The 26,100-nt window shown below is 37.5% G+C and overlaps 1 protein-coding gene across 3 annotated transcripts in view; it reads left to right on the top strand.

Moving 5' to 3' along the window:
• Positions 1-26,100, top strand: part of SMYD3 (SET and MYND domain containing 3) — a 386,727-nt gene that overhangs the window by 23,115 nt on the left and 337,512 nt on the right. The window lies entirely within an intron of this gene.

The following is a 26,100-nucleotide window of genomic DNA, read 5'->3' as shown; positions in this document are numbered from 1 at the left end:
ATGTAAACCCCCTCCTTCCAAATTATTGTGATTTTGAAATCAAGGGGCTTTCAGGCAAAAATATGGGAATTAGGAATAACAGTTCTTTTCCAGGGAAATTAAAATAGAAATACAGTACTACAAAGAAACAAACTCCAAACCCTGACAAAGTCAGAGTACAACCTGACACCCCGTCAGGCAGGGTGTTGGTAGCAGTTTGATTAAATAATGGCTTGCAGTGACAGATGTGGTTTAGTTGAAGCAGTGGTCTTGTAGAAGGTGCAGTTTCCTTCCAGAGGTCGAGTGGTGATGTGGAGAAATCTCGGTTTTTTTCTAGAGTCCATAGAGAAAGGGCTACTCGGTGTCCTAGAATTTCAGTTTTTATCTAGGTAAGAAAGACGGCTCTGGAGCAACTCTCAATCGGATGAAGTAATTTTATCAGTCCCACAGTGGGACTCAATTACCATTATCAGAAAATGACTCCCTGGAGGAAGGATGGGTTGTGAAAAGATAAAGAACAATGCCCTGACTGGTTTCAATGGATGGCCCATTGGCAGAATATCTCCCACGGAGATAAGGATCACTGCCCCACCTGGTCACAACAGATAGTGATAGAATAGAAACTTTGGTCACATCCTGTATTGTAACCCAAGACATTTTGTCAGTGTTTGTGGTTTGTTTCTTTGTAGCGACTCGCAGCTCACACTTCCAAGTTGGCAAATTTCCGAACTTTGTCCATATATAAGGTGCTCCAGAGTATAAGGCGCACTTCCAGGTTCGGACCAAAATTTTAGTCAAAATGGTGTGCCTTGTAGTCGTGAAATTACTGTATATGGTTATTGAGCTGTGTGGATTTTTCTGTAATCTCAGGGAGATATTGGTTGCTCTCTGGTTAAAATTAGGATGTAGCTAACATGGAAGGTTTTATCCATTTAAAACAAACCAGCAGAGGGGTTCTGCTGTTAGGATGGTGAAGTCGGCCTATGCAAGGCTCTGCTCTCAGTATCAGTTCTGCTGTATTTGCAGGTTTTCTAATCTCTGCATTGTAGGTACATAATTCCTGTGACTGGGACTGTTCAAATCTTTCCCTTCACTTTCTACATTGGCTGCTTAACTCTTCCAGAGCTTTTATGTTGATATCTTGTTCAAATGTTTAAATTATCTTACTCTTTGAAATCTGACTATCTTTGCATGGTTTAAAATTGCTTCCAAAGTGCATTTAAACTAGCAGTGGTTAAATGTTTTTGGTTTTGATGTAGTCTGCTTGTTTCTTGCTTTTTGTGTTATATTGCCCTTTTGTTTTCCATATGTGTAAACATTCCTGAAAAAGGTTCCTTCCTAACTTCCGTAACCTTCATCATAACCTCGAAGTATGTACTTCTCCTCATATGATAATTATTTTCAGAAGATTTTATTAGAACTTTCATAATGATGAGGGCAGCTTCCATATGTAAAGCTACTTGGATCCTTCTTTATAGGATGGTTTAAACTGTAGAAATTCAGGAGTAAAATGAAAATAATGAAAAAGAAATACTTGAAGTTCTATTAGTGCCTTTGTCGTACCAGTGTTCGGTGTTATGAAGATTTTATTGTTGGTCTGTTTTACTGTCTTAAAAATATAGGCTGAGCTGAGGAGTTGAACAGTGCTAAATATTTATAGCAGAGGAAAGTGAATAATTTTAGGAAAATGAAGTATTATGTGCTCTTTTTTTTGAGGTTTCCAAGCCCTGAAAAAGGGTTAACCCAGATCTTTAAAATTGCTAATAAATAGCATATGCTTTCTCAATAAATTTTCCACTTTTGCTCCTACTAGTAAGTTTTAAAATCTATAAGAGTAATGCTTCTTGCATTAAGGAAACTTCAGAGCACTTACATTTGCATGCTATATTAGTAGTTTATGATTTTTTTTGTCAATTATGGTACTTTTTGAAGGACCAATATTTAGACTAAATTATTTTTCTTTTCCCCTCCTTTTCCCCCTGAAGCTTTTCTAGTTTTTAAACTAAAGATTTAAAATATCTGTTTTTTGCCATACAAAATGGGATGCACTTGACTATTTTTTTTTTAAACCGCCATCTTTTAACCTCATCTATTTTATATTCTGTTGACTAAAACAAAATGCTTATACATAAATCAGTCTCTCTGCTCTTGATTATTGTGGGTAGTGATGCAGGGACCAAGTCTAATAGAATTTGCAGGGAAGAAGTCAATTGAGTTTCGACAGGGGTCATGTAGGATCCATAAACTCCCACGGGGCAGTTACCAAAGATGTAACTTTATGCAATGGGGCATAACAGAGCTAATGCCTTTTACTTACTGATTCTTGATTGAACAATTAATTTGACAGCGGTCACCATGCACTTTGCCCTTATTAGATAGGTTTGATAATACAAACAATCTTACAAGACATTTATAAGCTTCAAGGTGATTTTAAGTTCACAGGTAATTCTCCCAAAGCAGTGCTTAGGTATCAATTATCAGAGACTTTACTTTTGCCTTCTTGGGTTTAATTCATGCTTAATGGGTTTTTTCTTGATACTATCACTGCTTTATAAAACCTAAGAATTATGGGTTTGCCAACTCCCATTTTAAATCTTTGTTTTAATTGGTTAGTTGGGCTGCTGCTACGTGGCCCCTAAAAAAAAAAGGTGAAAGAATAAACTTACTGCACATATTGATGTCTGTGTGTGTGTTTATTTTTGGACAAAAATTACCCTATGGCTGATTCATTTTTGCTAAATAAAGGAAGAAATAAATGCAGGTTATAATTAACAGGCATATCCCTTAAAGTCGTATCTCGTATTTTTTTAAAATGGTTAAAAATAATTGGTGATTTATTTTAGGGCCATTTGCCTTAGCTGTTTATGTCTGCAATTAATGTTTACTAATTATACTTCTTTCATGGTGAGAACATTACTGTAGTAATAATCATTGCAGCAAAAATAGCATATAACATAGCTTTTGTTATATACAGTACAAATCTTGTTGAACCTTTTCACTCTGCATTTTCAAGTGGTATAATAATGTGTCGTCTCATTCAGTGTTTGTGTTTTGAACCAATATGATATTGTCTGTCTCATGTTCAGATAGGGAAACAGGCAGGAAAACTAGAAGCTGTGCACCATTTTCAATGGAAACTTTAACAGATTGCCTTTTAAATTGTTTCATAGCTTTTACATATATAAAGTGCTTCTGGCCAAGTGTAGTTAAATGGTAGATATTTGAGAGATTTCAGTATTTCAGTATTTGAATATTAAAAAGTATTCAGCAAGACAAAGTAACTTTAGTCAGATCCATGTCTGGATATATGTTTAAATAATAATTTTCCTTCTTTTTGGAGAGTAGGAATGTAATTATTTTGATACAGTTCTTTCACAGCAGCTGAATTCTTAATTATGGATTCAGTTTAGTTGCAAATCATTCCTATCTTCCACAAAATAGTCAAGTTATCAACATTTTTTCTTCTGACAGAAGTATGGGCTTTTATCACCTGCAGCTGTTGACTCATCGTCAGCTTTCTGTGAAATCCAAATCTACATATACATTTGAAGAAAGCTATACTTTTAAAAAAAGAATAAAAAGGTATTCAGAGTGAAACCAAACCTCTGCAGAATAAAAACAGGCTGTCAGGACAACCTGTTTCACAGTTAAGGCACCTGAACCATAATTCTCCCACCTGGGAGCAGCACTTCTGAATCCTGCCCTGTGAGGAGGACCTTGCTTGCAAACACCGAGGTGTGTGTGGGCACATAGACAGAGGGCAAAGATGTTGGAATTGTGGACACAACAAAAAGCCAAACACCATTTCAAAACCACAGGGGTGAAGGTCAGTGCTTCTGCCTGAAACCAATTTGTTTGTTCACTGGGCAGCCACAGAAGGGCTGGAGTGCTTTGCTGCGCCAGGAGGGTGCTGCTCCCCTCCCTTTCTCTCTCTGTGTGCCCATCCTCTTTTTCTGGTGGTGCCCTTAGGTCTCATCTGTGCCCTCTGTGCAAGCTGGTGCCCTTCACATCAGTCTCCTTTGCACTGTGGAACATCCCATTTCATGGCACCTTTCAGAAAGCTTTTACATACCCAGTGCTATGTAGGTGGTATTTTCAGACATGGTAACAATCACACCCTTGAGATGAGCAGTGTAGGCAGCAGTAAAAGTTATGTTTATAGATACCAGGATTTTTTTAAGACATGTTTTTTTCTTTTTATCCAAATTTTAAGGTAAGAGTGGCAGAGTATCTGAAAATTTAGATAAGGTGTAGTGTAACTGTGTGAAATTAATTAATCTCTATTATTGCAGCTTTGTCTGTTATAGGGGCATTTTGGTTCCTCAGTTATTGTAAATCATTGGATGCAAATAGAATGATGTGAAAACAGCAGTGCTATGTGCCACAATTCTCTGTTCTTGTGATCTTAAATTCATTCTCTTTATTTTTTTTTTTCTTGTGAGTAATCATCTTGCTGCTAGATTAAGGTTGTCTTTGAGAACTCTTGCATTCAACCTTCCATACATAAGCAGTAAATACTCAGTTTTCTCTTTACTTGACCAGAGAGAGCAAAGAAATTTTACTGTGGAGTAATTCTTGTTATCATTGATAGCAAACGGTTGATTGTGAATGCAGAATCTATGGTAATAAGGTAATTTGTTTCCATTTGCAATAGACTTTTATTATTCATTTTTTGTAAACCATTTAGGAAGGAGTATGGGCTACCATTGATTAGTCTGTAATTAGTGCTCACAGGCAGTATGGTTGGAGCTATGTAATAGGAGAAAATTTATCAGGTTTTAAAAGCTGCATGACTTGTGTGGAGGAACTAAAGTGCAGACTCCAAAGTGTACTAAATTGCCATGTTTATCATCTACCTAAATGCTACTGTGAGTTCTGCTTTATGTGCAACCTTTCCTCAAAGTGAGGCAGGAGTATCATGCATTATATTCGTAACAGATTGAACATGAGGCAATTATCACTGAGCCATTTGATGCTGAAGCTTATTCCCCAAGTCAGGAAGTTAGAAACAGGTATTCTGTAACAGATTGGGAAAAGGCTTTTCAAAATGACCACATCATCTGTGCAGATGCATAGTGGAGCATCTGTGCAACCTTCAGGCAGTCATTTATATACATTAGTGAGAGCATCAGTCTTTGTGTGACTCCTGTGGGGCATGCAAACACAGCTCAACTGTTATTTTGCTGAAAGATTTTCTTGCCCAATTTTATTGAAGTACATCATGGGGTAGCACACAAGTGGAGCTGAGATTAAATGTCTGAAAAACCTATCTGTGAGTCTGCCTTACTGCTCCCACTTGTGTTTATTCTAGAGTTCATTTTCCAGTAAGTATCCAACCTTCACAGGTTAGCTACATTCGTCTTTCTTTAAAGCAGTTCCCTGTGTAACACTAAATGTAGACGAGCTGCCTAACATGTAATGCCAGTGCCACTGACAGGGCTTGGTGATACTGTTGGTGTTTGAGCTCATTGGAGCCTCCAGCACATAAGAGGAGTTTGTGGCAGCAATGATTGGTTGCAGGAGAAATTTGGAGTGCACCCATGGAAGAGGGAGAGGCAGCATGTCCTTGGAAAGCAGGGTCATGTGTCCACCTGTGCAGCTGTGTGCATTTCTTGTGGTATTTGCTCACTAAACAGTGGTGGAAAGGCAGAGGGCTGAAGGTGGCGTTGTTCTGAGTCTGGCCACCATTGCCTTTCTCTGCAATTGCTGGTCTGCTGCCAGGGTGGGTGATCAACATCTGTGGCTCTTCCTCTAAATCGCTGCCCTGGGCTCTTTTGAACTTGGGTTTTTTAAAGTTGCATGGTTTTCTTGTCTGCCTCCTTATTCCTTGCATTTGCTTGATGCTTTTACCTTGTTTTCTATTTCATTCTCTATTTGGTTGCTCTCTAAACAAATAAAAGTTAAATTCCTCTTGTAATGTGAGTTCAGAATTGATGCTACAGTACTTGAAAGTTTTCAAGAATTGATGACAGTGATTCATTGCCTCTTCCTGTATTGTGGAAAATAATCAGTTGCATAGGACTCAAAACACTGAAGTGAGTGAAATTCATTGATACCTGTTTGTTTAGAGGTTCAGTTGAATCTACAAGTGACCAGCTGCAGGGCAGAAAATAAAAATTCCCCGTCAGCCCCCACAAAGTGAGGGACAGAGGAGAATTTGGAGAAAGCTTTCATAATTGCAAATATTGTATCAGAAAAGGTAATCTGCAATGTGAGAATGTAGGCTTTGAGCTTGCATCCTGTATTTAAGCCATCACTGATATTTGAACATCTACAGTTAAGGATATGGTTGTCCTCTTCTTGTTACTGTGAGTAGATACTGTCCTAAAGTTATGTCTTGTAGTAAAGATTTGTATAATTATAGCTTGTGTTCATAATTTTGTATCTTAAGCATGGAAAAACCATGGATTCATACAAGTTTTCCAAGAGATCAGTGATGATTGGAGGGTGTTGTGTGTGTAGTGGAATATCAAAGTCAGTAATGGGTAGTCCAAATCTATTAATCTGTATAACCTTTCTTTTCCTTTTTTGGAATGATGAATGGAGGAATCTCTGTCACAAACTTAAAAAGTTTTTGTGTGTGGATGTCCCATCCTGTTTCAGATGGATTTGCTAAATTGTTTCACCAGACAAAGAACCACTTTATTTTTTTAACAGTACTTCTGTAGTTATTGAATGAATAGGTGATAGCAAGCACTTTGAGTTTTTATCCTAAATATAGTAAGCTTCCTGATTACAGGAGTTAAAAAAAAAAAAGTAACTTCTACTATTTATAGATACTTATTTATTTTTATTGAATATGTATATTGATTTTTCTTTTTTAATAGTGAGATTTAATTTTACTTTTATTCACTGCTTTTTCTATCCATTTGTCCCCAACAATAAAATTCTTACATGCGCCAATATATAAAGTAATCTTTTTCTTCTGCTTTTTCTTTTGATTTTTTTGGCACTAGTTTATTTGGGTTTGGTTTTTTGTGATTTTTTTTTTTGTTTGTTTGTTTTTTTTCTTTTCCTTTTGTAGTAACAGGAAAGAGACTGTTAAAATGTGTAATGTATATTTGATAGTGCTCCTTTAGAGTCTTCAGACAGTTTTTGAAAGAACTGGATTTTCAGGTGGTGTATGTATGAACTATGCTTATTGATGCTAAATAATGATCTCTTCCAGTAACTCTCACAAAGAGGCATCTGCTCCATCCCTCTCTGCTCACTCTTTATTCTCTATACTTGTCCTTGGATCCCAGGTGGCAATTTGAGTGTCAGTGTCTCCTGGATATCACCAAGAGGAATACTGTAGGGCAGTAGAAAACCCTTCTGATGAGCTGAGCTGTAGTCTTTCCTGTGTAATTCTGAAAAAAACATAAGAAAGTAGGATGAAAAATCTACTGTTGCTCTAGTAAAACAGGTGCTTAAATTACAAAACAGCAAAATGAAAAAAGTTCCACCAAAAAGGAAGCAGCACCAGTAGCCCGTAGCCAAACTACCAAGTATAATAATGATAATGATAACTATACCAAGTATAATAATGATGTCTGATGCCCTTAACAAAACCTCCAAGACATATACCCAGGGAAAGAAGAATAACCAAGCCTAAAAAAACTCTACCTCTAGCCAGGTAGAGGCTGGGGAAAATCATACTCTTTAGACTGTATGAGTTTGTTGGCTGGCCCATCTAAACCACAAAAATATAAAGCCTTAGTCGACACTAGTTCACAGTGCACACTAATCCCATCTAAACATGTGGGGACAAAACCTATTTCTATTGCTAGTGTGGCAGAAAGATCACAAGATTTTACTTCAATAAAAGCTAAAGTAAGCCTGACTGGAAATGAGTGGAAAAAACATCCTATTATGACTGGCCTAGAAACGCCACGCATTTTGGGCATAGACTCCTCTGAAATAATTATTTCAAAGAGCCAAAAAATCTCAAGTAAGTTTTTAAAATAACTGCTGTAGAGGCAAAAGACATTAAACAATTAAGCACCTTGCCTAGAGTGTCAGATACCCATCTGTAGTAAAACTCTTCAAGATAAAAATGCAAGTGCCAATTACCACCTCGACAGTGCACCGCCAGCAGTACTGGACAAATCAAAATGCCATAATCCCCATTCACAAAATACATAAACTGAAAAGCCAAAAAATAGTCAGCAAAACCCACTCACCCTTCAACAGCCCCATTTGGTCTGTATGCAAGTCTAATAAAAAAGAATTGACTGTGGACTATCGTGCACTGAATGAAGCGACTCCACCACTGAGCGCTGCTGTGCCGGACATGCTGGAACTCCAGTATGAGCTGGAGTCCAAGGCAGCAAAGTGGTGTGCCACCATTGACATTACCAATGCCTTTTTCTCCATTCCTCTAGCAGCAGAGTGCAGGCCTCAGTTTGTTTTCACCTGGAGGGGCGTGCAGTACACCTGGAACCAACAGCCCCACCATCTACCATGAACTAATCCAAACTGCGCTAGAAAACAGTGAAACTCCAGAACATTTGCAGTACATCAATAATATCATTGTGTAAGAAAACATGGCAGCAAAAGTATTTAAAAAACAAAACCCAAAATCATCCAGATTCTTCTGAAAGCTGGTTTTGCCATCAAAAAAAGCAAAGTCAAAGAACCTGCCCAAGAAATCCAGTTCCTGAGAGTAAAGTAGCAAAACGAATGATGTCAACTGCTGGAAACCATGGTCTGTCCTGGAGCCTTTAGCGGAACGTGCCTAGTAAAACTCAAGGTCAGCCATTAAAATTTTAGAATCAAAGTTACAGAAGGTCCAAAGCCAACTACACTCCAACAGAAAAAAAAATCTTGACCACCTATAAAAAAGTTCAAGCCTTCTCAGAAGTAATTAGCGCAAAAACACAACTCCTCTTAGCACCCTCACTCGACTACTAGTGCTAAAGTAAATGTTCAAAGTGACATTCCCTCTACCCACCACGCCACCACTGCCACATGGAGCAAGTGGATTGCCCTCATCACGCAGCGTGCCCACATTAAAAAATTAAATTGCCCTAAAATTTTAAAAATAATCACAAATTAGCCTGAAAGTGAAAATTTTAGTCTCGCTGACAAAAAAAAAAAAAAAAAGCAAAAACAAGTAACCCAAGCTAAAGAAGCCCCACCATACAACCAACTGCCAGCAGAAGAAACACGCTACCCTCTTTCCAAAGACAGTTTCTGTCACATTGTGAAAATAAACTGGAAATAGAAAACAGCCATATAAAGCCCCACACAACAAGTTGCACAAGCTACCAAAAAATAAAGTAAATCAAGTCAACTTCCTGAACTCAAAGCTGTTCAGCTGGGCCTGGACATTGCTGAAAAAAAAAGTAGCCAAAGCTGTACCTTTACACCAACTCGTGGATAGTAGCCAATAAAGTTAGTAGCCAGTAAAGTTAGCTGGAAAAATAAAGAAAAGCTAGCTAGCAATATTTAAAAAAAGTTGGTCTAGACTGCTAACTCATAAAAAAATTTTGCCACTCAAGTAAAGAAACTGCCTGTAAAAGTTTGTCATGTAAATACCCATATCCCTGAAAGCAGAGCTAATGAGGAGCACCGAAACAGCAAGCAAATAAATCAAACTGCACAAATACAGGCGTCAAAAATAAACTTAAATTAGCAACTCAAGAAAAAGTTGTTCCTAGCTTGATAAGCCCATGACACCTCAAGTCATCAAAACAAAAATGCCACCTATAAGTGGGGACAAAACTGAGGGGTCGATCTAACCATAAACAATATTTCTCAGGTTATCCATGACTATAAAATGTATACTGCCATCAAGCAAGCCAAGCAGGTAGAACCCCTCAGGTATGGGGTCCAAATATAAGTGTAAAAAAGCCTGGCAGATTGACTACAGACATGCCAAGGCAAGCACTACATGCTGACCATAGTAAAAGCCACCACTAGATAGTTAAAGACCTACGCTGTGCCTCATGCCACTGCTCAGAACACCATCCTAAGCCTGAAAAAGCAAGTGCTTTGAAAGCATAGTACCCCTAAAAAATTAAGTCAAACAATAAAACTAATTTCAAAAATAGCCTCATAAACACCTGGGCTAAAAAATATGACATTGAGTAAGTGTACCAAATCTCTTCTAAGTTTGTCATCTCCTTCAGAACAGTCAGAGGTTTTGCTGTTTAATATTGTTCAATTTTGTTCTAAAATTGTCATTAAAGAAACAGTTTTTTTCCATTTCTCTCTAAAATTTTTTTTTCCCCTGAACCAGTTGAGGGTCCCCATTCAAAAGTTTCCTCCCAAATTTGCCCTAAATCAGGACAGTGACCCAACTCATGTTGGTATCTGCTCACCACTACAAATCAATAGTTAAGACTCACTACAGAGAGGTGAATGTATAGATGTATAGCAAGACCAGTGGAGTTGATGATTGTGGGATTTTCATTGGCACTTAAATATAAGCAGAACAGATTGTGCTGCGTCTAATCAGCCTCTGAAGCCAGCTCTGTTTCAAGCAGGAGGTGGGACATGGTGACTTTTAGAGATTTCACAAAACTTAACTGGTTTTATGGTTCTGTGATTTCCATGCTGAGTTGTGGTGTAAGCATCTCTCCACAGCTGCATGTTTCTTGCTCCTTGGAGTCATGAGGGGTCCTGAGAATGGTCCCCACAAAACTTGATTTGAATTGAAAATCTTTAGAAATCTCCCCTTTAGCTGGTCTAATCTATACCTGCCTTTTCCTCTTGCCTTTGTTTTCCTAGTGCCTAAAGCAGACATGCCTGTAGCTTTGGTGTTTGCTGACAAATAAGTCAGTGAGTCTTATATTTGGAGAATGGACTAATTCCTGCCTATCATTATGAGGTGGTTTAATGATGAATAGTGATCACTTAAACAGCTTTCCAGTAGTGCTGAAGTTCTTGTCAGAGACTTTTTTGCCCCAAGGTTGTTCCCAAGGTTTTTCCCAGGTTTTGGGTTGTTTTTGTTACAAAATGTGTGACTGAAGGTGTCTCTGTGCTGCAGAGTGACTGACTGGGGAGTACTGAGGTGCCAGAGGCTTTATACTTGCTAGGTTCACTGCAGGTTTCAGCTGGGTCACAGCACAAGGGCTGCAGCTCATAATTACCCCATTTTCTCCAGCTAACACCATCAGAATGTGGGGTTGTTTTTGCATTTTATTGTTTCTTTATATTATATATATATATATGGGTATATATATATATGGGTATATATATATATATGGGTATATATATATATATATACACCCATATATATATATGTGTATATATATTTGTATAGTGCACAGTCAGTCTGCTGTGGTCTGACCTTAAACCTACAGGTTGTGCTTTCCGGTGTCAATGCTAATTTACTTTTTCACCGGTCAGAGGAGAGCAATCTTTGCTGGAAGAAACTAACCCAGCTGTGTCACTTGTTTTTCTGCTACTGCATGCAGCCAGCAGTAGTGTAGTTGTTGAAAACTTTTTCAGACTTCAGTGGTACAGTAGGAATTCATTGTGGAGCAAGGTCATGGCATTCTACTGTGAAAGTTGGGGCTTTTGGACTTGGAAATCAGCACTGGAGAAAACACCAGTTCTCATGCCCAGAGTAGGTAGTTTTCATCCTTCCATTTACCTGCTTGCCTTTATCCAATATTTTTATCTGCACCTCTCCATTCATCCAGCAAACATGTTTTGCACTAGAAAATGCTAATGTTTAAATTTTTTTGATGTTTACATCCTAAGCATGCTTTCATAAACAAAACTTTTCTTATATTAGAAAATGTGCTTGAACAGTTTAAATCCAATAAGTATTTGGGAAATTAATTGGTTTCTTCAAGTCATAACTAGGAGAGTTGTTGTATTTTTTGGTAATTACACAGAATGAGAAAATTTTAAGAGCAGGAGAGATCCTAGAACAAGTAATTCCTTTTGCAAAACACATGACATGGTCATAAACTGATTTTTGGTTTATGTTTTTATAAGAATTCCAGTTAAACATTATAGGGATTATAGGATGGTAGGATGCTTTATTCTACCAGTTTCTCTGTTTGCAATTAATTTAGGATATACTGAATATGTTATTTTAATATGACAGAAATGAAATATAATTATGTACTTAATTTAGGATTTAATTTTTCTTGCCAGCGTTCTAAAATATCTGCACTGAAAAAAAAACCCTCTAATTTCTAATTTGCTTTTTGAAGTCAATGTCTCTGTGAAAATAAAAGCGCCTTCTAAGGACATGTACAAATGTTAATAAATTCATAGTCTGTTTTTATCTTTGGCTAACAGAGTACAGATCTCAATGACTTTTTTTTCCCCCAAAATGTATTTTTTTTATGTGGTAGCACTACTAAGTATCTAATAATTTCACTATGAAAGAGAGTTGTACCATGTTCTTCTGATGTCCTAAAACAACTGTTCTGGCACTGCCTACTTTATATTAATCTGTCTGATATTTTCATAGGATTTATGCTTTGGTTTGGAGTTCTGTGTTTATATATATTTTGTTTTAGCAGATGACCATGTATTTATTTATTTTGGCAATATCATTAATCATTCTTCTGAATGACTTTTATCCCCAAATCCCTTAGTTTTCCAGAGAGACCTAGAACATCTGTTTGCAATTCTGTCTTGGACATTGCCAACACAAATTGGTCTTGGAAACTCACTTCACAGCTTAAGATATTCACAGACATTTTTAAGGTTCATGAGTTTTACAAGAACAATTAATACCAAATATGCTCTAATCCAGATTTCCACCCAAGTTTCTTAAAAGTCATTATGAATATGAACCTGGCAGTTCCCCTTTCCAGCCAGGTTAAGGAATTTCTGCTGTCTATTGCTAGTTGGGACACTGCTGCTGCTCACCTTACCCATAGTTTAGGATGAGGAATGTAGAAAAATAGTGTAAGATGGTTTTGTGTGTGATTCATCCATCAGTCCTTGGCTTATCATGTTTGGTTTTGCCTTTTTTGTTTTGGCAAAAATCCCCTGAACTTATGGAATTTTTTTGTTTGCTTCTAAATGAAGGCAGTGGTCACAAAACCTTATTTTTTATCTCTTGAAGAAGGGCTCATCTTCAACAATGCAAATACCTAGTATTGTACAAGGATCTTTTTATCAAATTAGGTGAAAAAGTAGCATTATATGAAGTACAAAAATGTGGTCCTGATTCAATAAATTATTCTGTGCCAATGTCTTCCATAATATGCTCCTAATTTAAAGTTGGGAGACACCTGGCATATACATATATATCCATATGTTTATATATAATAGCATAAATGAAAGCTTTTAGGTTTTGTGAATGTTTTTGTTATGAAGAAATTCTACAAAATTCGGGGTTACTGATGTGAAGCTAACACATTTTATTAATTACATGTAACCAGCATGCACTTAGCCTGACTTCAGAAGCAATGGTGCACAGCAGAGGGGATGCCACAACTCAGCCCTGCTGAGTAAGGCTGCTCCAGAGCATCAGAAATCCTATGTAATAGCAGACTGAAAAATTAATTTGCTTTAAGGAAGAAAACAAGAATTATTTTGAAGTAAGAACACAGCTTAGTTAAAATATGTAATTTCTCTAGCTGACTGCCCTGAACAAACATGCATTCTTTAAACATAACCTGTTCAATGTGAAAGCCGTCATACCAGTAGAACATGCACCACACGCCCTTTTCAAAATGCAGGTTACTTTAAAATTAAATAACTCAAATCTGTGTGGATCATCTATGGGTTAGATTTTGGACATGAAATCTGAGTGGAACCTGAGTTTCACTGTGTTACTGCAGGAGTGGTGGTGGATGTTCAGAAAAGGTGATGAGTTAGAGTGTAACATTTTCAGGAGATACAGGAGGAAATAACAGGTATGGGATGAAAAGTCAGAATAGGAATAAAATGACAGTAGAAGTAGTATATGTATGAATAAGAATATATTGATGTATATGCAGGCACTTAAAAAACTTTTTATTTTGCAATCTTTATGAAAGTGAAATTTTTATAAAACACCGTGCGATGGATCATTTCTTCCCGCAAGCTTTTTCAGCTCATTGATTTGAGGCATGATTGACTTCAGAAATTACCAGAGGCTCATTTTTCTCAAGCATGTACTGCAGGCATTTCTTTTATTCTGCAAAGCAGAGCAATTGCTTTTGATTATTTAACTTTTACTGGTACCTATAAGCCATATCAGCAGTGACATATATTAACAAAATCTCAGCTCTCTCCCAGCAATTGCCTATCACAACAAACCTTCGTTTTCTTCCTTTGCAAATAAGGTATAACATATTTCTCATTTTCCTGTACTGTGCTCTGCAGAGTCTCATTCCATGGTTGTTGAACTGAAACAAATAATCTGATTTCACTCATGACCCATTGCAAAAGCTATGGTATAATGACTAAAGGCTCATATTTCTTGGCCATGGAGAAAATGAAATTTAACTGAAGACTTATAATGATGTAAAAGTAGTGCTTTCTGGAACATAAAACCCAATTTTAACTAGGTAATTGTGCAAAATCCATGGCCAACCCATATCAATTTGTGATTTTCCTTATTAGATTAAACCTCCTTGCTGTGTCTATGCCCATTTGAAGTGTCTCCAATACCAGTGGCAATTTTTGAAATGGAATGGTGTGCACTGATATACTGTCATTGGGACAAATCAGCAGGAAGGTAAAATGCAATCTCTTACTTTATGACAGATATTACGGCTTGGCAGCTCCTCTTTTAACATTTGCTATGGAATGTTGTAAGAGAAACGAGAACTAGTAGCTAAGTGTGGGGAAGCATGCTATATGTTGAAATTCCCATGACTTAATTAAGAAATAGGTTTTAAAATTAAAATAATAGCTTCAGGTTTTAAAAATCACTTGGTTGTTTCTCAGGTTGATTCAACATCATTATTCTATTGCCTGATAAGATGAGCTAGAAATGGAGATGCTTTCACTTAAAAATGCACTGGAATTTTTATTAGAAAGTCAAGATGGAACAAAAGTAGTTCAAGATTTATCTTCATTTCTATAGTTCTACAAGAATTTATGAAAACTTTTTGCAAGTATTATCTGTGCCTCCTCTCTGAAATAGTTTCTGGGAGACACTAAATTATTTTGACATTTCCCTAGTTTGAATAGGTCTCTTTTGTGAAGGTATTGGCTGTAGTTAGAAATGTAGCAATACTAATTACAGAACCAGTTTGTGAGAGAGTGCTGCCATTTACAGGCATGCCTGAGCATGTGCGTATCTTCAAGCACATCAGGTGGTGGGATGGAAATTTTCAGGATTACTACTGGGATTTAATGCCTTCCTGGTCAAACTGTCAATTCTTTGGCAGGAAAAATTTTACTGAAGCTAGTGATGACATTGGGCTCTGAAATACAGTTTGGATTCGGGCTAATCTCTTTAAAAAGACCATTTTGCTGGAAATGGATGAATTTTAAAACTTTGAAGAATGTATAGGTTTTGCTTACTGAAAAATTCTGTAGAATGGGTGGGAAGTAGACTTAGGCAAATTAACACTGGGGTCACAGCTGTTAAATTATAATTACTTTTTTTTCCCCTGAAAATATATGGGTGTCATAACTATAGTTAGAGGATTTATTTTGCCTATTTTTTGTTTCTCGACTGAAAAAAAAGGAAAAGGAAAACTTGGATAACTGCTCTTTGAAACTGAAGAAACATCTATTACACTTTTAGCCATCGGATGTCACTAGAGTACAGAGAGTAAGTATTAGATGATATGGAACTGATTTATGACTTCCCTTGGCTGTTTGTTTTGGGACTCCAGCCATGGAGAGACTTTCTCAGATCAGTAGTCTCGTCTTGGCCAGTTTCATCATGTCTGTGACTCTCTTAAATTCAGAATATTGAGCACGAAATGGGCTGAGCACCTTGTCCTGCATCCATAGGGGCATTGACACCAGTGAAGCAGGGGAGGAAGCAAACAAGAGGTGAACAAATATCACCGCAAACTTCAGCCTTGGTATTTCCCTGCCTGTTACAGTGGCATAATTGGCAGAGGCTTTGGAAACAACTTGTGTCCCCGCTGCACACATTGTGCTGGGATTGCTAATTAGCTGATGTACCTCATTTGCTGCCTGCTGTTGAGTGGTGGTGCCCTGCCAGGTGTGTGTGGGGCACGGCCTCTGCTCTCTCAGGTGCCTTTTGGGCAGCCCTGGCTCTGCCTGGGCTGTGCTGCAAATGCTGACCCTGCAGTGGCTCAGCTGAGTCTGGGGGCATCTGCAGGAGTTTCAGTACAAACAGGTTAATTAAAGCACAGGAGACCCTTACAAACACATTTAAGAACCACATGAGGCTCCAGTGAATCTTTCAGGACTTTATACTTGGAGATGTGAAAGGTTTAGTGAGTATGTTTTTTAACAGTAAGATTTCTTCCAGGCAACGTGGCACTATAAATGGACTTTAGGACATTTTAGTTGTAAAGCTTAACTTAAAGTTTTAGCTGTTATATGTATAGTCCTGGCTGAAGGTCTTGCTTTCCAGCAGTAATGATACCACACAGGTCTATGAAAATAACAATTTGGTTTTAACTGCCTTATAGGAGTAAATGGTAAATATACATATATGTTCTGCATTTTCTGAGTAATTTCTATGTAGCATTGGTGTTCCTATGATAATATGAAATACCTTCATTCTTACTGGTGAACGTTTCCAAAATTAAGCATTCCTGTGGGACCTATGGAATCCACCTTTCAGTGATACTTAAAGGAGGGACACAGAAGGGAAGACATCACTTCTCTGTTGACATACAGAATCTGTTGGAGAAACAAGTGAGAGATGTGACACAAGATGTTTTATTTAAGCACTTGATAGGAAGAAGCTTTGTAAAATGTTTTCAGATCAATGCTTGGAAGTGCCACTCTGCTGTGAAATGAAAATTGCTGGAAGGAGTGTAAAGTGAAAAAGGATTTGAGCCTGGTGGGGAAAGAAATAAGACTTCTTGGAGATAAAAAACAATGCCTTTGTTATCTAAAAAAGGAGAAAGAGGTTCTGAAATGGGAAAGGTGTTGAAATAGAGTAAATTCGAGAAAAAATATGAACAGTGGCAAGCAAACTAAAATGCCTGCAAAGCTGGAGATAATGAAATGACAGGAAAAGAACTGATAAAACACAGAAGATTTGAAGAAAAATATGATGGAATGTGTCAGTTAATGGTAATTTAAAAGACTATCCATCCAACTAGACTGAGAGACAACTGGTTAGGCAGCTGTTTGTAAATTCATTACAGGTGTTTATAGATTTGCTAAAAGTGATCTTTCTTCAAGTTTCCCCAGTGTCTCACAGTTGTGTAGAATATGTTTTGAGATAAACAGGGGTACTCTCAGAACTAGTCTGCATTTCTAAGAGGTGAAGATGGACTCAATATAAGTGCTTTTGTCTGAGGGAAACTTATGGTGCATTTAAAGTGCATCCCAAGAGAAACAGGTACAGCAGAAAACCATCCTGCACTGGAGGGCTGGATCGAAGTGGGAAGCGGGATTACAGGTGCCAAGAACATTTTCACATTTTTCTAAGGCAAAAGTCTTCATTGGGATTTTATGAGTTCATGACAAGACCATTTCAGATGTCGTGTGAGACCTCACAATATCAGATTGCACCTGAGCTGGAAACATGCTGTTTCTCTGCCCTTTCTGCTGTTTGATAGAAACACAGTTTTCCTGTGTTTTACTCCCATTCTCTATCTTTGCAGTTTTTTAGCTTATAAGTAAGCAGAACTGACTATTCTGTTCCAGTCAGCTATATTTGAATCTTAACTTGGATGTGATCTGACCATAAGGGCTAAACAGGTTGAAAATGAAGAGTTCACTTGATGTGTATCCTTTCCCAATTCTAAATCTACAGGGCAAAAAGCATGGAAATTTATTTTGAGCCTATCTGTATTACTATGCCTGTCAAAGATTTTTGCCTAAAATATTTTATTTTTTCATTCATCACTTTCAAAATGTGTTCCACAGCGAATGAAAGATCTTTTTGGCATAGAAGTTCACATTTGGAAAAAAAAGCAAGTGAATAGGCATTGTAGGACTGCTGTGAAATGTTTATGCTAAAAATATAAATGTGGTCAAGAAAGGAAAGGAACTAAAAAAGAAAAGAGCTCATGAAGATATTCTTTGAGAGGGTCAGAAGAGTTTGTATTTCACTGAAAATTATACATCCATATGATCCCAGAGGTAATACTAGCAGGATGTAAATATTTACATCAGTATGATATTTTAGAGTAACAGCTTTGTTTTGGTGGAACATTGACCTATGGGTTGAAGAAAAAACTACTTAGATATACAGCAGATTAATGAACAAATTAATCATTTTTGTAGGGAGAAGTGAAAGATGGGATGTTTTATTATACTCAGCTTCATTGGATTTTAACCACATGTTCCAGAAATGAGCATTTAATAATATTGCATGTAGCTCTTTTTTCAGGTTTCTAAGTTACAGATATGACCTTTTCATATTTTGAAATATAATCTTAGTCTTCCACAGTATTTGGCTTTCTTCTTTGATTGAAATCCCAAGGTGGAATGAATGTACTGTGTGACTGAAAATAATCTGTTTAAGCCTGAAATTGCTGGAGGCGTGTTGGCGTGCCCACTGCAGGGAAACCCTGGAGATGGCCTTGATTTAAGGGCAGCTGTGTCAGAGCAGCTCTGCAGGGCAAGGAGATGGCACAGACAGTTTGTAGTAGTCACCTGATGCTCTTGGAACAAACTTCTGCTGTGATGCTGTTTCAGTGCTCTCAGTGGGGGACTCCTGTGAGTTTTGCTGGGGGAATAATTGTGGTATTTTCACACAACCACTGATTTCAGTTGTGATGGTGTTTGTTTTATTCATCTTGAAGGTTAATGAAGTGTGTGTTTGTGCATATACCATATGTGCACTTACATAAATGTAAAAGGTATTGTATTCCAAAGCCACTCTTGTCTTCTAGAACAAAAAACTCACTGTTTTGGGACATGCTGAGTGCTTCTCCTAGACAAGTTTAAGGGCCTTGTACTACTGAAATTCCTTCTAAGGTATATCTTTTGGTTTTCAGGAGAGAGATTTTCTTGTATTTTCATGCGTAGATTAGGATGAGAGGTAAATGTTGAATGGAGAAGGAGAATTCCAAAGTAAGATTAAATTTCATGCCAATTTGGGGGCCATACTTTTTGGTATTTCTTCTTATAAGTTCCTTCACTAATTTTATTGGAAAGCACCACATATAAAGCTTTTCACCATTTGCCAACTTAGTGGAGAGGAGTATAATTCTGTTCGTGGTTGTATCAGAATAAATACTATACTTCTTGCATCTCTATTTTCAAATAATCAGTGTGATTTTTTTACAGTTTAACCATGGGAGCAACATCTCTGTCACTTGAGATAACTTCACAATATCAGCAAAGAATGTCTCACCATTCTTTTTCAAAATACTGCAAAGAGGTTTTGAAAAATAAACACTTTCTTATCCAAATTTGGCAATACTTCAATCACTGGGTGAACACAAATACCAGTTTCTACACAGAAGTAAATGAAATCTAGTACTTGGATATCTTTTTATTGCCTTTTTTTATCCCCCAGCCTTGACTTTGGCTCCTGCAACCTCCAAAAGACGAAAATACTAAAATTCCAATGTAGATTGTCAGAAAAGGTTATAAGGCAATGAAGAAATGACTGTAGACCCTTAAAATTTAATTTAGAATATGCTTTTCACAGTTTGCAGGCCAGGCATTCTTTGGAAGAAAAAATAAGATGCAGGAAAGAATGATGGGAGATACATGTAATACACAAAACCAGAGAAGAAATAAGATTCAGAAGCTCTTGTCAGTTAAAGTTGTATGACCCATACATCTGTTGAGTGTGTATTTTAAAATCAGATACAGACAGTACATATGTAAAAAATATTTGTAAGATTTGAACAGAACTGACACCCATTCTAAGCAGAAGGCTTATCTTTCTCCTCATCCACTTGAATTTTGATTTTTCCTTGTAGAATATATGCAGAAATGTTCCAGGGTGTTAAGTAATTGTCTGGGTATAACAAGAATTACATAAAATAATAAAAAATGGGCATTAAGAGTTGCAAGTAAGACTTCAGAAACTAAGATTTCTGGGGAGTCATCCTGAGTGCCGAATTTTTGTTTATTTTAGTAAGTAGTGTCCTTTAGAGTGCAAATTGTCTTAACTAACCTTTTGTCAAAGGGTAGGTGCTTTGGTTATTCATGCATTCTCTCTTTTCTTTTCTTTTTTTTTTTTTTTTTTTTAAACCTGGATAATGCAATACCACTTCTGTAGAAGGTTCAGGTATAAAGTAGATGATAATTTTATTTGGAAATAAAGTAGGTGTGTGTTTTTGTTATATAGAAGGTCTTAGTTCTCATGAATAATGGCTCTGATCATTGATGGTTCGGTGTAGTTGGTATCTTTTAACTCAAATTCTACCTCCCAGAAAGCTACTTCCCAGTGCTGCTCTTAGGTTAAAAACATATTAATTTGTATACTTAACACAACAAAGTGTGCGAGTGGAGAATATGGGAGGTTTTTTCATTACTTTTAGGAGCAGGGAATTCAAAGGCTTCTTACCTGGTGTACTCTTGTCTACCCAGATGCAGAGTGGGACCTGAGAGCAGTGTACAGAATAACCCTGGGGCAGAAAACCCTGGCAGCCTTATTTCAGGGGCCATGTGGCTTATGGAAGATGTCTTCTCCTCTGCCAACTCATCTAAGACTGCAGAGCTGGTCCAGGGTCCTGGTGGAGGGAAAGCCGTGAGCCTGCCATGCTGAGCCAAGTCATCACCCAGGGCACCAGAGGGGCTGGGAACTCCTGCTGTGGGCACCACTCACTGGCTGCAGAGCTGTTGCTTCCCAGGGCTTGGATTTGGGATGTTGCAGATGGGTATGCCCCAGGGTTGTGTTGCCTGGCCCTCAGCATTGTTCATCCTTGTCCCCAGAGCCATCTTCACCACAGTGCCTGGTGCCCATGTGAGTCAGCAGTGGGGTAACAGCTGGGGACCAACTGTGTTACTGCACCCCGTCATTGGGAGAGGGATGGAGAGAAAGCTGTAATTGCATTTAGCATAACCCCTGTGCACTCAAATCTACCAAATGTAAGACGACTGTTTGCTCTTCGCAACTTTATTTTTATTATTAGAAGACAGAGGCATATTAGTTAAAATGATGAATGACTTATTTCCTTACTGTAGGTATTGATTACTTTCATTTTGTGCCAGGTCTGAAATGCACATACTTGAGAAAACCCAAGTAGACCTCATGCATTTGACAGGTTTGAATCGCAGAAGTCTAAGAATTTGTTCAGGAAATTAGTTCAGCTTGACACGCATTGGAAAGAGCTGTTCTTTTCACTCATGTATACAGGGCAGGACTCTTAACTAAAAACAATATGAACAACAAAAATGCAGGAGGGGATTTGTGTGAGATAGTCCTGTTTTCCTGCAAGAAGTGGCAGAAGCAGAAGTGTGAATAAACTACATAGAAAGGCATGTTGAACGCAGAATGATAATCAGTTCTGTTATATCTGACACTTATCTTGTGAGGAGGGCTGAAAGTCAAGTGCCTGCAATCAGCAGAGAAGTGTAGATGCATTTCCATTATAAATTAAGTAGTCTAATTGTCTATTTGGTTGACTTTTGTTGTGGTATTTGAAATTTTATTAGGCCATTTCCTGGCAAGCAGAAGTTATTATGTGATATTTTTAAAGTGCACTTTTTTTTTAAGCTATGAGAGTGCAGGTGTGGCTCTGACAGGATCTGATAGTCCAGGCAAACCCTTAACCTCTTCACCTTCTTAAGATTTTAAACGTGTTAAAAAACAAAAAGAAAAGAAATCGTTTTCTGGGGAGGGTGTGCCCACTGGGGCAATTCCAGTCAAACTGTCTTTCTTGGTTTTCCCTGTTACATAAGTTTTCTTTTGTTTCCTGTCCATATTAATCTCTTGGAAATTCTTAGAGCCACCTCTACATTTGGGGTTGGCTTTTTGCATTCTCATAGAATTAACTCTTCAAATGTGTACTGAATGGTGTTTGCAGACCACAATGATGACAAGATTTAGCAATAACTAAATTCCTTAGAGGAAAGATTCTTAACCTGACCATAATACTATGCTAGAGTTCAACTGACAACCCCTGCATACTTTACAGATGTGGGTTTTGGTTTTTGTTGTTGTTTTTGGCTTTGGCTGTTTGTTTTAGTATATGCTAAGATGCTCATTTGTACTTGTTGTTGCATAAGGTGTTGTGGTTATTTGCAAAATCTTGTTTATACTGTGTTGGAAAATTAATAATTTATTTGTACTGCATCTTTCCTTTTTTTTTTTTCAGCAGAAACCTTTTTAGAGATTAAAGCATAACTGAATCCATTAGATCAAATTTTGTGCATTTTCTCATCCATTAAATATGTCACATTAGGTGAGATGCAGTAAGGAACCTGATACTGTCTCCAGGTAAAGTTTACAGGTGATAAGAAATGCATGGGAGTATCTGACATTGACTTAAAAATTCCTTGAAGAAAGCCCATCAAGAAAACATTGAGAAGGACTGAAATAAACCAGGGAAGTTGCCTTCTTAAAATGTTGTAAAATACACAGATCCTCTATTTATGAATACATGGATCTGACTATAAAGGATTTAAGAATTAGTGCTTTAGATCATGCTGTTTTACACTTAGTATGCCATGTAGCATGATCCAGAGATGCTATAAATACAAAGAAATTTCTTTTAGTCCAGGAAAGGGAAGAAGGATTGGAAGAGAAAGCAATGATTTCATTAGCAGCTTTACTATTCAGGTCTCTGACAAGCATTCTAGATCTTCTTGTCTTTCAAAGAAACATCAAAGATGAATGGATAATTCATTCATTAAGTGGCACCAGGAGAGAGTCACATTCAAATAATCTGACTGATAGTGTCAGTTTGACAAAAATTCCAGTTTTGAGCGATGATCCTTAGATTTTTGTATATGTGTTTGTTACTGCAGCATCTTTAACCCTTGGGGACAAAGGATACAAAGGAAATATTAATGTGAAGTATTGAAACTTCTGAGGTTGCTGAGGGACTGTGGTGCTTTGTGGCAACATATCTGCTAGTTGTATTATGAAAGAAGGATGTGTTGGTGACTTGACACTAATGATTCCAGTAAATCCTGGCATCTCTTGGAAAATTGCCAAGAGATATACCAAGGCTAGGTATGCTCGCAGTGTATTAAGGTTATTGCACCTAAGCTTCTCATGGAAGAATGTGAAAACTGTAGAAAAGACTTCTCTGACTGTTGCGGGTATTGATTCATTTAAATTCAGCTTCCAGAAAGTTTTAGTTACTCTGCTTTGGAAATCTGTGTCTTACCTGTTGCTACTCGGACTGTGTGGTACTTCAGTGTGTTTGGGACTAAAATTGCACATTGCACATTGGGACTAGAATTGCTTCATTATCAAGCTCTGAACTCATTATTGCGTTTTCATGAATAACATGCAGAACAAAGTCTGCCTTCAAAGTGGTTTTGCTCAGTCATTTTGTGCAGAAGGGTGTGCACTCAGACATTCAGCTGTGTAACGATAAAGCGAAGTTTCATAGAGGCTACAAGAGAGTAGAATATTGAATATGAAGGAGGTATTTAGAGATAGAGGACAGAACCTCCTTAGTGACCTATGAGACACTAAAGGCAGGCAAAGCAGGCTTGTTAAAGGCAACAGGGACATGCTACAGAGTGGCTGTCTCAGTGGCTGTGACCATGCATATGGGGAGCTGAAGAGCAAACCCAAGTTCTACCTGCTTGGCTGTCTCTTTGTCCTAGGTTACTCTGACACGAGCTTCTAATCTAAATTGAGAAATACATCCTCCTCTATCAGAATGTGGTTAAGATTGTGTCATTGCTCAGCCTTGAAGATGATGCAGCTCTCCCCAGCTGGCTAAATGAAGATTTCACACTTGTTTCTAACTCTGAATCATCCTCAGGCATTGCACCTTAAAATCAAACACCTATTGTGCATGGACAAGATTTTAGATTCTGTTTATAGAAATCCAACAGTTGCTAGTTTTTTCTGTCTCCAGGGCTGACCTTTCAAGTAGGAAGGTAAAGAATGCTGTAGGAAAACATGTACTTATATCTGAAATGTTTATAAATTACTTTTCTCCTGGTAGTTAGTTTGAATACCTACAAAATATTGCGTGACAAAATAGGGATTTTTATGCAGTACAAATGGAAAGATTTTTACTTGATTGTAATAATCTGTTCATAATGCTCTTCTCAATCTTTGACGAATGCAGCTGTCTAAACTCCCCAAATGCCTGTAAGAGTCCTAAGATAATGCGTCAGCTCTTATTTTTAATTATTCAAACATAGTAAAACTTTGATATATCAGCAAAATACCTCTCCGACTTGAGGGAAAGGAGAGGTTGGTTTATGCTAGAGGATGCTCCATGGTATTTCTGGTGTGCCCCTACTCTTCAGTTTTGGTGTCATAGTTCAAATAAGTGGGCTACATTTTTTATCCAGAAGTTCTAGATTGAAGTTTGTGGGCATGTTGGTTCTGTCTGGTTTGCATATGGCCTTTGGATAGTGCTCTACCATTTTGAAGTCACCCAGAGAAATTAAGATGTGGGAACAACTGAGTGGTGTAAGTAAAAGAAGATCATGTTGTAAAGCAATTGGTCTGGGCATGTGACTATATGGTATGCAGTCACTAGATGGCTGACAACAGCAGAGGAGTTTTCTTTAGGTGACAGCAGAGACAGCAAATAACATATTTTCAATGCATCAGATGGGAGTGCAAGTGTACTTGTACTTGTACTTGTACTGCTGTGCAGACACCAGGGATCTTGCAAAATAAAGTCCTTAATCTTATCATTTAAACTTGCCCCTTCAGTTTGACATGGGCTGTTTTAGATAGCTATTTCTCAATTAAATTGGAAAGCTGAATTAATCTATATAATAAGATTTGAGGCAGCTAAATGTAAAACATTATAGCAACACAAAGATACCATTACTAAAATTACCTTTAGAAGGAGACAGTGTCATGACTGACACCTCTTTCCTTGTCTTGTAGAAGGATGGAGAAGGGGGTACTGAGGAATAACTCCTGGTGATTGTTTGGTGTAAGTGAGCCGTGTTGAGCCCTGTGCAGCTCACAAGGGAATAGTGAGGTACCCAATGAGAACCTGTGCTTCTTCACTAAGGTCAGAGGGGTGGCCAGGAGGAAGTTTGGGGAGAAATAGTAAGGGTTGTGCTGTCCACATAGCCCAGATAATTGCTGTGACTGTAATGTAAATTGCCTGCCTTCGGTTTTAACAACAACAAAAACCTGTCTTTATATGTCTAATACTGTTTTCCCAGCCTAATTCATGACCGTGACTCACATAAGCAGCCTTGCATGTTAAGAAATGAAAGTGAACACTTTGCATTGTTACCAGAATAATGTATCATGTTCAGTATTTTTTACAGGAAAATGAAAGGAAAGCCTCAAAATCTGTCTCATTTCTACTCACCTGAAGTAAATATCTTGCATATTTATGGTACAAGATTTGCTCTGTGTGTGCTTTTACATTTGATGCTTACTTACTGTCTAAAAGCGTACAGAACTTCGGTGATGTTTTCTTAAGTCATATAACTAAATTAAGACAGTATCAGAAAACAGTGCTACAGTCAGGAGGTGCCTTCAACCTTCAGATTGTAATGTATAAGTCTGGTAGTTCTCCTTCTAGTTTTCATTCGATTTTTATACTTCCCCCATGAATTTTTATTTTGTTTTCATTGTCCACTGATCAGAAGTGTTTTCTTAGAATAGAGATTTCTGCTAACGTGTCAACTTCTGACTGTGTTTTAAAGATAAAATTTGATGTCACAGCCGCAGGTTCACAGTAAGGTCTTGTTTAAGACAGATAATGATGCTTGCTTGCTTAAGACAAGACTCAGATAGTAAATAGATTAGCTAGCTGTATTGCACAGCTCTAATTATGATGTTATCTACAAAATCAAACTTCTCAGAGTTACAGCTACATGACAAAAGCACATTTGATAATTTCCTATTGCTCCAAAGTGGCCCCAGAGGTGTGGAGTGACACAAGTAAAGGGTGATGACTGTAGCTTTGAACATAACTATGAACAATTTCTTCTTGCATTGCAAGGCATTTTAGACTATTCTTGTTTTTCAGATTTTTTTTGTGTGACTTGGAATAT

This window comes from Catharus ustulatus, chromosome 3, assembly GCF_009819885.2.
Source record: "Catharus ustulatus isolate bCatUst1 chromosome 3, bCatUst1.pri.v2, whole genome shotgun sequence".
NCBI lineage: Eukaryota > Metazoa > Chordata > Aves > Passeriformes > Turdidae > Catharus > Catharus ustulatus.
This window is presented reverse-complemented; position numbering and strand designations above follow the sequence as displayed.